At 39.2% G+C, this 16,857-nt stretch overlaps 1 long non-coding RNA gene across 2 annotated transcripts; it reads left to right on the forward strand.

Moving 5' to 3' along the window:
• The first annotated feature begins 3,479 nt into the window (after positions 1-3,479).
• Positions 3,480-8,842, forward strand: LOC117794691 (uncharacterized). 2 transcript variants are annotated; one of them, XR_011708701.1, is made up of 3 exons: positions 3,480-3,585; positions 5,757-5,824; positions 7,604-8,842. It is a non-coding gene; the product is annotated as an uncharacterized lncRNA (long non-coding RNA). The 2 variants fall into 2 exon arrangements; XR_011708700.1 differs by lacking the exon at positions 5,757-5,824.
• Positions 8,843-16,857: the final 8,015 nt, after the last annotated feature.

Raw genomic sequence — 16,857 nt, forward strand, 5'->3', positions numbered from 1 at the left:
ACAACAAGCTCCAGAAACAAAAAGCAAAGACCCTTTTGTGTACACTGTTAATCTATATTTCTCACAAGCCACTTTGTTCAGCATTTTAAAATTAGAGCATTAAGCAGATGATGTTATGATATTAATATTAAAACCAATTTAAGAATGAATTGTTCCACAACTGCCTTTGTAATTTCCATTTTTTCCTTGCAATTTTATAAGTTGTTTCAGTTGCACTGTTGGTACATATGCTCTTATTTAAATGTATAAAAAAAATTTCTTGAACTTCTGTAGTGTAAAGCTTTAAAAAAAAAAAAAAAGGAAACTGCCTCCTTTTTATACCAATGGTATATAAAACAATGTTAGCTGAAATGCACAGAATCTTTTAAAAGCTAAAATTAGGAGCTGGGTGTAGCTCAATAGTAGAGTGCTTCCCTAGCATGCATTGCATGCAGCCCTAGGTTCAATCCCCAGTACCAGAGCATGAAAAATGATAAATTGTGCAATATGAATGTACCAGCATGGCATTTGGCATAAAACTTACCAAAGTCAGCAAAAGGGACTTGAAAGCTAGAGACTTATCAACATTATTTTCTATTGTTCACTACTTTAAGGTCATTTTTTCCTTCATAATTTTTAAAAACTAATGTTGAGGTTTTTATTTTTCATGATTGGATTTTTATCTTTCATCTAGCGGTCTCAGGTTCACTGTCTATGCTCAGCAAAGAATTGAAGAACAGGAGGAAGAGAGAGCAAGCATCAAGTTTACCTAAAGGGCAAGGTAACAAAGTAACAGACTAGAAGAGAAGGGGCAGTGCCTGGCCCCATAGGAAAGTGCCAACTGCTCTTTCATATGCTTTAGACCTTCCTCTTTTTCCTATCTCCTCTCCTATCTCCTCCCCTCTCCACGCTGTCCTTACTATCGCTCACTGGTATTTCAGTCCTTCTGTTGGGTTTCTGCTCAAGTCCATAGGCACTTTTGTCAGCTAGGAAGCTGACCTTATTGAAGACCTCTTTGTGCTCCTACTGTCTGGACCTACCCCTGACTTCCCCCTTCACTATCCTGCCCTGACTGCCTACACAGTTGCAAATCTCCCTCAATAGGACTTGGATGAGATTAGACTTTTGTGTTCTTTTTTGTTCCAATTAATTATTGCTTTTTTTAAAAGGCAAAATCTTAAGAAGTATAATATGCTTCACAAACATTCTGATAAGAAAGTTTTTGTTTTAAATATTATTAGATTTCTTAAGCATGTGATAGATTATAAATATCAGAGATGTATAACTGACTCATATTATGTTAAAATTAATAAACTTTTAGTTTCAATCCTATGGAGAGCCACTCCAAATGCATGCATCTTTAAGTCCTGACGCACCACGGGGATCTGAAAGATCACTGTAGTCAGGCACTGTAATGCCATGATTCAAGACTCAGTCTTTTCCCTCACTCAGATAATAAGGTGTGGTCCTGGGAGTGGCCCTAGTTATAGGCAGTACCCAGAGGGGTTGAGCTACACTCACTTGTTCCCTTGTAATCCTACTCCTTGCCTCATTTGAATGACTTCTCCCCAATAAAAGCACAGACCCGGGAGAGCGCTTCTCTCTCTCTCTCTCTCTCTCTCTCTCTCTCTCTCTCTCTCTCTCTCTCTCTCTCTCTCTCTCCTCCCTCCCTCCCTCCCTTTCCCTTTCCCTTTCTCTCTCTCTTTCTCTCTCTCTCTCTTTCCACAAACCCCTAAGGTCAGAGGAGCTGTCACAAGACCCAAAGAAAAAGGTATTTCTCTGTCTCTGTGTGATTATTTTGTGCAGCCCAGTTCACCTGGAGTGACCCTGAGTGTTTAGGAATGCAACAATTGGTTTATGGGAACTCTATGGTGAATTTTAGAAATTTAGTGGGTTTGGAATTTCTCTCCAGAACTTAAGCATGCTTAGAATTTCAGAGTATTGTGGGCTAAATTGTAGAAAGTAAGTGAATTATGCAGAATAAAAATCTGTGACATTTAATATTTAAACTTTTTACTATTGGGGAATATTTCATCTTTAGAAATATATATATTTGCAATTCTAAAGACCCTAAATAAATGTGAAGAATTATTAAGATGATTGATGGGATATATTTTAAGTTCAGTCCTCTCCCATGGGAAAAGCACTTTTGTGGGCTTTTTTGGATTGTTTTTGTAAATTTTTATATTTAAAGATATTAGGTAGATTTTTAGGGGTTATGAAGCCAGATTTAAAGATAGGTAGTTAGTGTAGTTAGGTAAATCGGGTCTAATATCCAGTAAAATCGGGTCTAAAATCGAAAATGAAGGCCATATTGAGAATGGAGCCGGAAAGCCAAGCAACACTTGGGGAAATTGAAATGTTAATATTCCCAAGGCCCACAGCCCATTCTAAGGAAATGTTAATGAAACAGCTCACAGCAAACTGGGAGGTGCTAATCAAAAGCCTCCCCTGGCCCTGCCTGCCCAGATTACTCCTCTGGCCCATTTGTCCCTCAGCCTTTGGGTCTTCCCACCTACATTCTAACATTGCAAGATAAAAGAATAAAGGACAGGAACTCCGACAGGAATGCAGGAAAGCTGAAAGAAGACCTTAGCTATAAAAGGGAAGAGCACCCTTCCACGGATTCCACCTCTTGGGTCCCCTTCTTCCTCCGGGAGAAGTCTTTTCTGCTGTCCTTTAATAAAGCTTCTACTTTCCACTCTAAACTTGCCTCAGCATGCTTCTCTGGTGTTATACTTCAGCATTGGGGAAGCAAGGACTTGTCACCGATAAAACAGTGGTAAGAGTTATATGCTAGAAATCTGCACTTGGAGAGTGTGAGAAAAAGGAAATACTTTTTTGTGGTGAGACTTAATATGGGAGATTTTCTACATCTACAGAGGCATATTTTGTTTTTCTGCTCTTTTTTAAAGTGCTCAAAAAAATTATATTGAAACTTTTTACTGCATTCTTGTCCTACCAGATCAAAATGGCTGTAACTCAGACATTGGGGACAAGACTTTAGCTGCTGCTCCCTGTGGGGTCTGTAACTGAAAGACCCCAGCCCAATAACTTTAGGCCCAGTAATAAATCACCAGGGCTTGCTTCCACACCTGCACAGACGTCAGATGTATTTTTCAGAAAATCAGTTAAGTGTAACCGATTAAGAAAGGACAGGATGGTTGGGAAAGGAACCAGCACGGTTGGGCAAACGGGATCATACAATGAAAAACCATACAATGAATAACAAATGGTTTTTATGTGGTTTTTCCAGGAACCTATAGTGAAAAACAAGTTTACCCTTTAAGTGACCTATATGCTGGATTCAAAAGAGCCAATGAGATACCTGTTACTGTGCTAGGAGGGAAACTGACCACTGTACCCTATAAAAGATCTGTACCCCAAAGCCCGGTGTGCCAGTTCACCGAAGCTCCGGCTGAGGTTTCGCTGGGCACCCGCAGGCGCCTGTGTATCAATAAATCGCCTCTTGCTTTTGCAGCCAGTGCCTCGTGCGTCTTTGTTGGACAGGGAATCGGTGGGTCTTTCATTTGGCGAGCCAGCCAGGAGAACTCCTGTAACCCCGTCCGGATCCCTGCCCGAGGAACACCCGATAACCACTGGGAGGTAAGCTGGCCAGTTCGTGTCATTTTGTGTCTCTCTCTGTCTGGTTGTTATCTTGTTATCTGTTCATGCGCAGCGTCTGTACGATTACGCGTAATCGCTCTGTATTCTGGGCAGCTTGAGAAGGAGTTGACGAACTCGGACTTCTCCCCTGCCACCCTGGGAGATGTCCCAGGGGCTCAGGGAGGCCCATCTTGGGGGGCCTCCAATGTTCTGTAGAGTACACTGTACTCATGGGTGACGGAGGTGACGGTATCCCTCCTCTCCCTAATCCGTCAGGTACGTTCGGTTTATGCTCGAGCCGCGCAGCGTTCTTTGTGTCCAGTCTGATATTTGTGTCTGTCTTCTTGCCTTTGCACTTTCTCACTCCATCTAAGACTAACATGGGACAATCTATAACAACTCCTCTGAGTCTTACTCTTGATCACTGGCAGGACGTTCGGAACCGGGCCGACAACCTGTCAGTAGAGGTCAAAAAAAAAAAAAAAAAAGCCTAATGCCTAAGGTCAAACCAAACTGGAGGAACTGATCCTATGGGTGAAAGATAGGATTAAGGGACTCCCAGCAGCTGCCAGAGCCATTTAGCTCTGGGGAGTTCCCTGGGTCCTTGTCTACATCTTAAGGATTATGCCACCTCTGTTTACTTAAAAAGAAGGGACACTGAATGCAGTAAAGCCAGTCACACTGGGACCCTTGATTTTACACCTATAGTTGCCTCTACGTGAAAACATCTGGTCCACTCATGGGAAAGTCTATGGTGCCACTGATGGGAGTCATAATTAAATGAAAGTTCAAAACCTGGAGAGATATTTTCTTATCTGGTTGTCTGATTGTTTCTTAGGGATAATCTAGGTTAAATGTGTGTCTAAAAAAAAATAATAATAATAATTTTTATTGTAACAATCTGGTATCTGAATGGGTTTCTAAAGCATTGCACTATCTTGCAGTTAAAAGTTGGGTTTAAGCAATTGTTTAGTTTGATTTCAGATAGTTCATGCTAGAAAACTTAAATACTTGGGATAAAAAAAAAAAATTTAAAGAGTTTCAATTTTGAACTGGGTAGCCTGAAAAGAAATTAAAACGTTGGTCTGGCTCATAAAAATGACATTAGATAATTAAATAGCAATAGTCTTAGAAATTTTCAAAGCTTAATTTCAGATATATATAGTAGTGTGTGGGCAAATTTAATGTAACTCAATGCTACTTTAGAAACTTCAGAACAAGCAAAGTGGCTTAGAGGTACTAAAGAAATTTCTTCTGATGGTAGAGATCCTATTTCCAGTTTTATGTGAACAAGTTTTTCTAGTGTAAAAAGATATAAAATTTTAAATTTTGGAAATTGCTTCTTAAATTTGTATCATAATTTTCAACATCTAAACCTGGAAATATAACTTAAGGTTAAAATGCCTTAGGCCTAAAGTGTCTGCTCAAAATAGCAGTTTTTTTTTTTTCCTGCTCCTTCCAGACCTTAGTCAGGGCTTAAGCTGATATGCAAACAGAAGCAGCTTGGAGCTCAGGCCCAAGGAAAAAAAAAAAGGGGGGGGGGGGGTAAAAGTGTCTTTTTACCTGAACTCAAACTAGACCAAACCAAGAAGTAAATTGTATGGTATTTACTAACTACTGGCCAGTCATCTTTTTTTTTTTTAGGACTCTTGTTTTTTCTTAGATTCTGTATTTTTTTGAGCTCGTGATTCTGATCCTGCAGACCTAGGTTAATGTTTTTCTGATCAGTGAAGTTTTTAAAAAAAAGAAAAAAAAAAAAAAACATTGCAATAGAGATTTCATCTGCGAAAAGCTACGAGGCCTTTATTATTGTTATGTGTGCACACTCTTGTTATGTGTTGTATGTCGGTATGTCTGTATGTGTGTATGTCCATATATCCTGCAGTGATTTAACAATTGACAGATGAGGAGCGCTCATAAAAAAAAAAAATTAAAAATAGATCCAAATATCTTTAATTCACGTGATTCAAACGGTTCAATTTAGATTGGGTAAACAGATAAAAGTAAAGATGTCCTCAAAATTAAGCTTATAAGTTTCTCTAGGTGTTCAAAAAGGCCCTAATAAAATATTAACTCTGCTTAAATTTAAAAGTTTACAAGTATTGTTTCAAAATGTAAACAAAAGGAGGTTTATGTAATTATGGTGTTATTAATGTGTTCATATCTTCCAGGTATACAAGTCTGTAAGGTAGAAGCTTCAAAAGAACATTATATCAAGCTGGTGTTCTAAAGTTGTATGGTAATTTTAGGCTTAAAAAAAAAAAAAACATGTTAGAGATTCAATTATATCATTTGTGTTCTATAACTGAACTTGTTATCAATAAGATATGTACGGTTCCATGTTACTTTCTACTCTGAGATACAATTTATGTATTTTTAAGTTAATGAGAGCCTAATCTGTGTAAAGGTTTTATTGCAAAACACAAAAGTACATTACTACTTTTCTACAAGAGGTTAAAAGCTTTCAGCTTTTAATTCATGTTTTAGGTGTGATATTATGTTGTGTTAGCTAATGTTCATGTAAACTTGAACAACAATTTATGTAAACTTTGTAAAATGATCAGCTTCAGAACTATAGTACTTGAGATTTATAAAGAGCCCTGCCTTACTTGAGATAAGGCTCTGTCCCATCTCACTACATGTGAAAGTGGCTATGAAAAAAGTAAGCCAGATTTCAGTACAGTTAAAGTTGTGTCCAAAAATAGGTTTGTGCCAAGATTACTAGGATCTCAAACAGGAAATTATGATGTATAACCCTGCTAGAATTCAAGGTAGCTATTATATAAGCTAAATATGTTTTTACCCTAGTTAGTTTTGTTTTGTAGTTTGCTTATAGAGGTTTAAAGATTGCCTGTTAATGTTTTAAAGAGGTATTGCTTTAAGAACACAACCTGGGTCAACATAAGATAAGGAGTTATCACCTACAGGATAGAGAGATAGACATTAAAGCCCAGTGCTCTTAATATAAGGCTGTTAACTTATTTGCTGGATGTTTAAGATCAAGTTTTTAAAATTAGTTAAATTAAAAGGGCCAAGAAAACCAATATTCGGCTCTTGCCCTCTGAGTCAGTCTGAATCAGGGAATAGGGGACTTCTCCAAAGGGCTCAGCAACTCTAGGCCACATAACCTCCTGAGCAGGGAGATTAATGAGACCAGTGGAGGACAGAAAGCCAATCGGTGCATTTGCTGTAAAGAGGAGGGTCATTAGAAAAGGGAGACATCCCTGATGCTTCTGAGGGAAGCCATATGGTCAAGCAAGGCCTGGACCCATCCTAGCGCAAATGGCACTAGCAGAACTGAAAAGCTGCTATGAAGTTCCGGAGGACTCCCAGGATAACTCAGCTGACTGTAAACAATAGGTAGAAACAAAAGTCAGTTTGACTTGCTTCATCTTAAACACTTAGCAAAGACAGTCAAAGCCAAAGCACAGCTGTTCCTGGACATCTTAAATGATAATAATAGTTAAATGTAACTTCCATAAATAAGTAGACTGAAGGCTACAAAAAAGATTCTTAGACAGAAATGCCTGATAACTGTCAAAGGGACTGCTAGAGTAGTTTTAGTCTAAGGCCTTTATTTCTAGCCAACGCAGGTAGGCTTGATGTTTGCTAATATGGTTATCCAGCCCTAAGTAACAGAATTAAAGATTTCTCTATTAGACACAGAGGTTATACTAGTAAAAGGATTTTGCAGGATCAGATGGCATTAAATTATTAAACTATATCTTAAAGAAAAAGACATCTGTAACCCTACATGTTAGTTGTTGTGTTGACATCCCTGACATTTCTGACAATGTGACAAATATCTTTAAAGATTTACCTGCTCAGATGGAAGCCATGTCCTCAGCAACTTTTTCGTGGAAACAATATCCTAGCTCCTAGTTCCTGGTACTGCCTGATGGAAAACATTTTTAATCTTTGTCTTGGCCATTATACTCATTGGCATATTCCTGTGCTGTGGCATTTATTACTGCATCAATATGGTTCCAGTACTAATAAGTTCTTGTTTCTCTTATAGACCACCCATCACTCAAATGGCCCTCCAGCCTATTACTTCTCAATTAGACTTTCATCATGGACCACTCGATAGACCCGATATTTTTAAGGGGGACTCCAAACTGCTTGCCCCACGCCGTCCCTTTTCAGCCTGAAGAAGCCAGAAAGATTCTCTTCATCCCCCTTCCTCACAGCAGTAAGGAGTTCCCAAATTTAAAAAAATAAATAAATAAATAAAGCCAGATTTAAAGTTAGGTAGTCAGTGTAGTTAGATAAATCGGGGGTCTAATATCAAGTGACCAAGTCTATCACTGCCTTAGAGAAATCTCTCTCTTCCCTCTCAGAAGTCGTGCTACAAAATAGGAGGAGATTAGATCTGTGATTCCTTAGAAAAGATGGTCTCTATGTGGTTTTAAAGGAACAATGTTGTTTTTATGCTGACCATACGGGGGTGGTCCGGGAAACTATGGAAAAAGTCACTAAAAGGTTGGCAAAAAGGCAAAAAAAAAATTTGAAGCACAACCGGATGGTTTGAACACTGGTTTAACAAATCCCCATGGTTAACTACTTTGCTATCCACCATAGCGGGACCTTTAGTTATTCTGCTAATAATCCTAACGTTTGGACCCTGCATACTCAATAGATTGGTGCAATTCATGAGAGAGAGACTTTCTATAATCCAAACTATGGTTCTAACTCAACAGTACCAGTTGCTTAAACAACAAACAGGGTCACACACAAGCTTAATCCAAGAACCTGAGCAAGCAGGACAATGGATATAAGATTCTATCCATGATAAAGAAAAAGGGGGGAATGAAAGACCCCAGCCCAATAACTTTAGGCCCAGTAATAAATCACCAGGGCTTGCTTCCACACCTGCACAGACGTCAGATGTATTTTTCAGAAAATCAGTTAAGTGTAACCGATTAAGAAAGGACAGGATGGTTGGGAAAGGAACCAGCACGGTTGGGCAAACGGGATCATACAATGAAAAACCATACAATGAATAACAAATGGTTTTTATGTGGTTTTTCCAGGAACCTATAGTGAAAAACAAGTTTACCCTTTAAGTGACCTATATGCTGGATTCAAAAGAGCCAATGAGATACCTGTTACTGTGCTAGGAGGGAAACTGACCACTGTACCCTATAAAAGATCTGTACCCCAAAGCCCGGTGTGCCAGTTCACCGAAGCTCCGGCTGAGGTTTCACTGGGCACCCGCAGGCGCCTGTGTATCAATAAATCGCCTCTTGCTTTTGCAGCCAGTGCCTCATGCGTCTTTCTTGGACAGGGAATCGGTGGGTCTTTCATAACTATACCCACTGCCTGCAGTGCCCTTAAACCCCCTGGCCTGGGTGCCTAACACAGACTGCCTTAAGATCTGATAGTAACACTGGCATCTGCCATTAAAACTCACTTTTATAGCACCTACATGCTACAAGGGAAAGTACAAAAGACAGGAGAACACTTGCTGTGAGGGAAGATACAGGGAAAATGTCCATTAATTGTGAGAGTGCTAACACCAGTGCATTTTGCAGAGACAAAGCAAACCACTACCGCCCATAGAATCCTGCCCAGGTGGGGAGAATACAGACAAATCAAATAGAATGCAACCAACTCTGGGAGCTTTTCCCCTACAATGAGCATCAGACTCCATGCTGTTTCCATCACCATGGTAATCACCTGAAGCCTGGCCCGACTAGTGGGCTTCCTAGTCCTGCCTCCTGCATTTTCACAGCCTTCCCATTGGTCCTTCCCCTGTCACTCAGAAAGGACTTTTGGTCCCGCCTTCCAGCCACTAACCTGTACTTCCTGTTTCAGACCTGCTACCAGGAGCTACACGGAGCCTACATTTATAAGAATGCCCACATGTAAATGCTAACGAAGGATATCTTTTTCAGATAAAATCTAATTCCATAGGTTTCTATGTTGCAGCCCTGAATTTAAGTTATTTTTGAGTTAAATAACCTGATTTTTTTTCTCTATGGTTGTTACTAAATAATGCTATTGATGGGAGGTATCCAACTTATTATGCTTCTTTAAATTTTGCTTTTAATTTTGAAAGTTATGAGGATGCATTTGCTTGTCATAGGAACAAGAAAGCTGGAAATGTTTCTGTGATAATCAAGAATCTTTATTCTCATTCCTGACTATAATTACAAGAAATAAGTAAATGTATACACAATGTGACATCACGAATATAAAAAGTGCACTACTAATTCAAAGTAAAATAAATAAATCCAAATTTTAAAAAAATCATAAGGTTTACACAATTATAAGCTATGCCCTTATTCTTAATATATATTTTTCCAGGTATTTGAATAACCTATAGTTGTTAATTCATAAAAATAATTGGTACATATGTCTAATTGTTGAATTAATATAAATTTATCTAATTATTTTTCTTCAACAGAAAATACATAATTTATATATTTCTTATACATGCATTTATCTTATGCTCTGTTTTTTAGTTACAGATATTTGAGATAAATGTATTTTACTATAAATTTGCTTTTAAGAGATAATACAACCATCAAGTAATCTCTAACTCTCAAATTATTGTACACACTTTATAAGATGATAAACAAATATAATTCTTTCTACAGAAATATCCAAGGGCTTTAACTATATTTTCATTGAGACATTTCTTTTTATCAAGGTACAATAATTTGTTTAGATTCTAAGGTTTTTCAGAAATTGTTCCAAAGTATAACCAGGAAGAATTCTAAAAGGAAAAGAAGATATTTCCACAGAGAGGAAACATACATTGGAGGTCCTAAGAAAAAGAAAGAAATTATCTTTGGGTAAAACAAGGTCTTTATATTCTAGATTTTTAAAATATTTTTTTAGTTGTTGATAGACCTTTATTTTATTTATTTATATGTGGTGCTGAGAATTGAACCCAGTGCCTCACTCATGCCAGGCAAGTACGCTACCACTGAGCCACTGCCCCAGCCCCTATATTCTAGATTTTAATGATAAAAGTGTTTTCCTAAATAGGAAAATCTTTACATCGTTATCTAGACAGATGATATAGAAGGCTAAAACAATTGAAAATGAAATTTATATATACTAGGCTGACTACAAAAACTTTAACTGATTAACTTAAGGATATTTCAGGCTATTTCTCTGATTTTACTATGCTGATATGAGCTAAGATTTTGTCCATGTTTTGACATGATAAACACCTATTAAAATGTTAAGTTTATTTCCTTTAAGGAAGGTCTTTTCCTAATGATTCTTACTGTTTAAGACAAGGATTAATTTTAGTGAATAAATTCACATCCTTGATTAAACACTAAATGTATTAAATTGCTGACTTAGATCCCAATTTTGACAATTCTCCTTGGAGACTAAATTTGATTAACTCAAAGACACTGCTGATTCTTGCATATTACTTTTGTTTGTTGGATCATTATAAGATTTGGGAGGACATTTTATTAGGATTGATAGTCTCCTGTTAGTTTTAAACAATGAAAGTTGCAAACCTTGTTGGAAATTCATTGGTATTACATAAGTTCTCTGACTGGACCTATTATCCATAAAAAATATTGTAAGGTTTATATATCACTCCCTACACTGGGAAGTAACCCTAATCATATTTTCTAAAAGACGATATGGGATTGTGGCTCAGCGGTAGGGTGCTTGCTTAGCATGGGTGGGACCCGGTTTCGGATTCTCAGCACCACATTAAAAAAAAAAAAAAAGGCATTGTGTTGTGTCCCTCTACAAAAACAAAGATTCCTCTCTCTCTCTCTCTCTCTCTCTCTCTCTCTCTCTCTCTCTCTCTTTTAAAAAGAGACACCTATTCAAAAGATAATATTCTAAAATATAAAAATATTTTGAGACTTTCAGAAAGAGATTGAGGGTTCTTTTTAAATTATTAGAATGGATCAACTAGTCTATATACTAAGAAAATACAATAATCAATAAAAGATATATAATTTTCATATCTAGCCTCAATTACTACCAACAGAGAAGACCTTAGAAAACTGTTTGCTAGAAACTAAGATCAAAAGGAACCTCTCAAGCTAAATATAGACCAAACAAATTCAAGGAGAGTTTTGAGAGATCCAAATTCATATATTAATATTTCAAAATTTATGCCAAATGTCTAACCTTACCTAGAAAAAATATTATGCAATTATTTAGCTAAACTTTAAAATAGATGACTTTTATCAAAGTCTATGACCAACTAAAGATAATAAATATTTTCTTATTATTTAAATACTGTGCTATTATCTATAATGTAAACCAATAATACTATGGCTTACACCAAGCCTTTCTCAATTTTATTAAATAAAGAAAAGGGGGAAACAGGACCCCCATAGGCACACACTAGATCTTATAAATATTGCAAAAAGTTTTTTTAATTTTAATATTGACAGTTTTACTGTTATTGAACACGATTCAGTAAAGTAACCAGATTTCAAAAGACAGAGTTTACTTGTCATTGAGAAACCTGGGACAGGAAGGTAAATTTCCAGCTGCAGAGTTTACAACCACGCAGCTTCACAAGCTTGTCAGGTAAGTAAAAATTATAAAGAGACTTCTATGGACCCATTTCTCATGTTCATTTTTAATGTACATTGCAGTGTGGATTGGAAATTCCACTCTTATAACTAGATTAATTGTACTGACTGTAATGGTCAGTTATACCTATATGTTGATCCTATGGTTAAACAGGCTGTCTGGGAGTATCTTTTGAGAAAAAGACAGCATATAAAAAATTTAAACCAGCCAATCATGCTGGTCCTTAAAGATTAAGACTGTATTTACTTATCTAGACAATTGTCAAAATAGAAAGATTGTTGAAATAAAGTTTTCCTATGCAAATCAATTATTTGCATAAAATATCCACCAATGTATTATTGCCCTAATCATTCTACAATAGAAGTTGGCACCTTTCCTAAGTGAATATAGATTGTGCATGTCTTGCCAGTGCAACACCAAGATATCCAGAAATAGTGGATATATTTTAGGCTAGTCTCCTAGAATGGACAAAAACAATTGCATGAGGTTGCCATGACTCCTAGAAACCTTAACTCTCAGCAAGATGGCACTCAAAGGATGTTTTGATGTTTGACTTCTACCTTCAGAATATTTACATTACTGACAGACCTAATAGACTTTTTAAATGTGAGAGTTAAGAGAAAAGATGATAAAAATCCTATAGCCTGTATGAATACAACTTATCTTATTGTATCACTATTATTGCCAGCTAATAATTCAGAGCTATAATATGCTGACGTTAATGTTCAGGCTTTTAAAATATATTTTAGTTGTAGATGGACACATAATATCTTTATTTATTTTTATGTGGTGCTGAGGATCGAGTCCAGTGCCTCATCCATGCAAGGCAAGCGCACTACCACTGAGCCATAGCCCTAGCCCTAATGTTCAGGCTTTGAAACAGGTACATGTCAATTAACCAGACCTAGGCAAGCTCTTGATCTCATGATCCTTGAAGTGACTACTTTAAATATTATTCCTTGCTTTTACAATTAGAGCCTTTGTGGCTATATTTTAAAACTTACAACATATGGATTTTCTTAATAGTTTGACTTAAATTACTTCCAAGATCCTTCATAATCAGATAAGTGCTGATGGAAGAATTGGAACTAAGTTAAAATGCTCTAGAAACTACTGTATTGATGATGTGAATGAGCTCTCTGCCCAATAGTTTGTGGAAAGGCTTAAATGCCATGCCAATTAAATACATCTGTATTACTATGGCCAAATGCACTGCTTCCCAATAAAATTGGGAAAAGATTAAGAATCTTCTGATGAGTGTTTGGCAGAGTAAATAATAATAACCTGGATCTTCCAAGTTGATTATGTTATTGAAATGATACGTTTTCTACTAATTCTTTTTGTTTTTCAATAGTAGATCATGATAACCTCAGACCAAGAATCCAGTGACTAGAAGATATAATTCCCCAATTGCCTTTAAATACTAAGAAAGGGGGAATATGTGGGGAACCACTCCAAATGCACACAACTTTAAGTCCTGATGCACCACAGGGATCTGAAAGATCACTGAAGTCTGGCGTGATAATGCCACGACTTGTGTGACTCTCTTTTCCCTCACTCGGATAATAAAGTATGGCCCTGGGAGTGGTCCTAGGAGTAGGCAGTACCCAGAGAGGTTGAGCTACACTCACCTGTTTCCTTGTAATCCTACTCCTTGCCTCAATTGAATGGCTTCTCCCCAATAAAAGGGTTCAGCACGTTCTCGCTCTCGCTCTCTCTCTCTCTCTCTCTCTCTCTTTTTCCATGGACCCCTAAGGTCAGACAAGCTGTTGCAGGACCAAAGAAAAAAGTATTTCTCTGTCTCTGTGTGATTATTTTGTGCATCCCAGTTCATCTGAAGTGACCCTGAGTGTTTAGTCGTGGAACTCTACAAAATCCTAAAGTCACTGTTAAAAGGAAGAACACTGAGGCTGGGGCTGGGGCTGAGTGGTAGAGCAATTGCCTAGCAGGTGTGAGGCACTGGGTTCGAGTCTCAGCACCACAAAAAAATAAATTAAAGGTATTTTTAAAAAATAACTATTTTTTATATTTATTTTTTAGTTGGACACAATATCTTCATTTGTTTATTTTTATGTGGTGTTGAGGATCGAACCCAGGGTCTTGCATGTGCTAAGCGAGCGCTCTACAGCTGAGCCACAACCCCAGCCCATAAAAGGTATTTTAAAAAAGAAGAAGAAGGATGATTCACAGTCTAGGAGTACCAGAATGGGGCACAGGATCAGGCAGCATTTATAAACAGAAAACAGAGTGAGGTATAAAAACACCTCAAATGGTTACAAATTCAGCTTCATGGGTTGCAACTGGTCAGACCTCAATGCTGTGATTGGTTGGGACATGGCTACTAGTTACAAGAGCATTCTGCTAGCTAGATTTTCAGTCTGTCTAAATAATAAACTAGATTGCAGCTTACAAATGGAGCCTTACAAATGGCATCTGGTTTGGAGCTCTGTGCTCATCCCCCACCCTGGAACTGAGGCAGAGATGTTTGGAAACATGCTTCTGCCCTCCAGAACTCCCCTCCACCTGGGAAGGTAAACCCCACACATATAAACCAGTGCCCCTGTTTTCAATGTGACTTTCTTTTGGGAAACAAACCAGTCAAGAAGTAGCAAGCAGCACTCAGAGAGGAGAACTCCAGACTTTATTTTATGCCATCAGGCCCAGAGGAAAATAAACTCCAAATTCTGAGCCCTGATCCACAGTTTCTTACAACATCTAAAAGTTATTTGGCATCATCTGAGACCCATCTTATCTTAGGGATTTTTCTTTTTTTCCTCTTTTAAAAAGAAAATTCTAATCTACTGGCTGAAAGCCTTGTGCAGGGTCTCTGACATAAAGCATGCTCGCAGAAACAGATAAGATAAAGGGCTCTTTTTGTAGGCATCTGTTACATTTCGAGAGAGTAGTCAGAGTCCCAGGACAGTTATTCACAACCCAAAAGTAGGGATCCATGGTTTATCAGGCTTCCTGGAGAAAGGCTGAGAGAGGGGAGGGGAACTGACCCCTTCCCCAGGCATTGGTTTCTCACCATGACATTTTTTGTAATTTTATTTCACAACCAGGGCTGGTTTTGCCATCACAGCTTGTGGGGCTGCACAGATCTCAGGCTGACAGTGCCCACTGTGCTGGGTCAGGCTGGATGAGCAGGAGTGTGGTATGAAAGAGGAGGTGAGTAAGTGAGGGTGGAAGTCAAGGGGGCTCTGCAGATGCCACCCAAGGCAATCTCTGTGCCCAAGAGGGACTTCTAAGTTCTCTGTGCCGGGGCAGGATGTGTCAGAAGTGGACCCTGTGCTGGGGGATCAGGGCTTGTGTCCTCTGGAAGACTAGTAAGACCCAGAGTGGCTGTGGAGGGCATGGGGAATGTCCATGAAGGACCAGCTGGGGCCATGTTGGTCTGACTTCCTCTGTCACAGCTTCCTTCCCACCTTCCAGGGCCAGGACCACCCACTTGCTCTAAGAGGCTTACCTGGCATGGTGCGGCTGAGGCCAGGCTAGAGGCATATCTGGCCTATGTAGTCTGCAGGCAGTGCCATCCCTGCCTGTAAGGCCTATGGCTGGAGTATACCCAGCCACCAGGAGTGTTTTACACCAGACTTACCCCAGATGTGTGGTGGATCCAGGGAAGCTGGAAGAGGTCTGTACACCTCTCCTCTTCCCATTCCCACTTTGCCTTCCTGCTTGGTCTCTGCAGGCTCCACAGTAAGAGTGTGGCCAACCCAGTGGTGGCTATCTTGACTTGAATATGGATTTTCACCCCCTTCTTGTTTATTCTGGTCACTGATGGCTATTTCCTTCACTGTCCTCTCCCTAGCCAGCAGGGACAGATACAGGCCATCTGAATAAGGCTGGTTCTGAAGATGACTACCTGCCCGCTGGCCATGGAGGTAGTAGGTAGGGATGCCCAGCATGTCATAACCCCAGGAGTGCAGGGAGCCCTCACTTTGGCCCACTTAGCTGCCCACCTGCAGCCCTTCCTTCACACAAAAGCCTGGTCAGAGGAAGCAAGATCCAGCCGCCCACTTTTGACCAAAGCCTCAAGCCAGGCCAGAAAAGTAAGTCCACTCTATCCCTGTCTCATCTCTGGACAATGTACAGGCTCTGTTTGCTTTATGAGGTATCAGATGCATCCAGGACTTCGGGTTAAGACATTGAGTAAATCACTGAAGCTCATTCTCGTTTCTTATCTGTGAAATGGGGAAAGCGCCTGCCCCTAGGTTTGTGGAAGGACAGCCCCCCGGGGAAAGAACTGGGGCACTGCAAGGGTTCACTGCAGTCAGATCTGGCCCCTGCATGGGCCAAGAGGAAGGGCTCCGAGGCCCCGGTCTGCACTAGCTGGTTCTACAGGAAGAGGACCAGTGACAATGCTCCAGGGGAACGAGCCTTGGCTCTGGCCAACAGCAACTCAGTCCCAGTGTGAGGAACTCAAGCCACCTGTGGAGCCACTTACCTCCACAGTGGGCTACTCAGCCTGCCCAGGAGCAGTGGGCAGTGACACCAGTGACCAGCTCCACATCAGATGCAGTCTCTTAATTTATTTTATAAAATCATAAGCCTGGGAAGAAAAACCTGTGATTGGACCATTTTGGACCCTGAACATGTGGTGGCCTTAGATAAAGTAGGAAAAACACACATTTGGGAACCTGAAGATCAATGTGAGGCTATGCCTCAGTTTCCCCATGTGAAGCTAGAGTGGCCATAAAGGCCTCCATGAACATACTGTGTGTCTGCCCTTGTGTGCTGTTG

This window comes from Marmota flaviventris, chromosome 10, assembly GCF_047511675.1.
Source record: "Marmota flaviventris isolate mMarFla1 chromosome 10, mMarFla1.hap1, whole genome shotgun sequence".
In the NCBI taxonomy this organism is placed as follows: domain Eukaryota; kingdom Metazoa; phylum Chordata; class Mammalia; order Rodentia; family Sciuridae; genus Marmota; species Marmota flaviventris.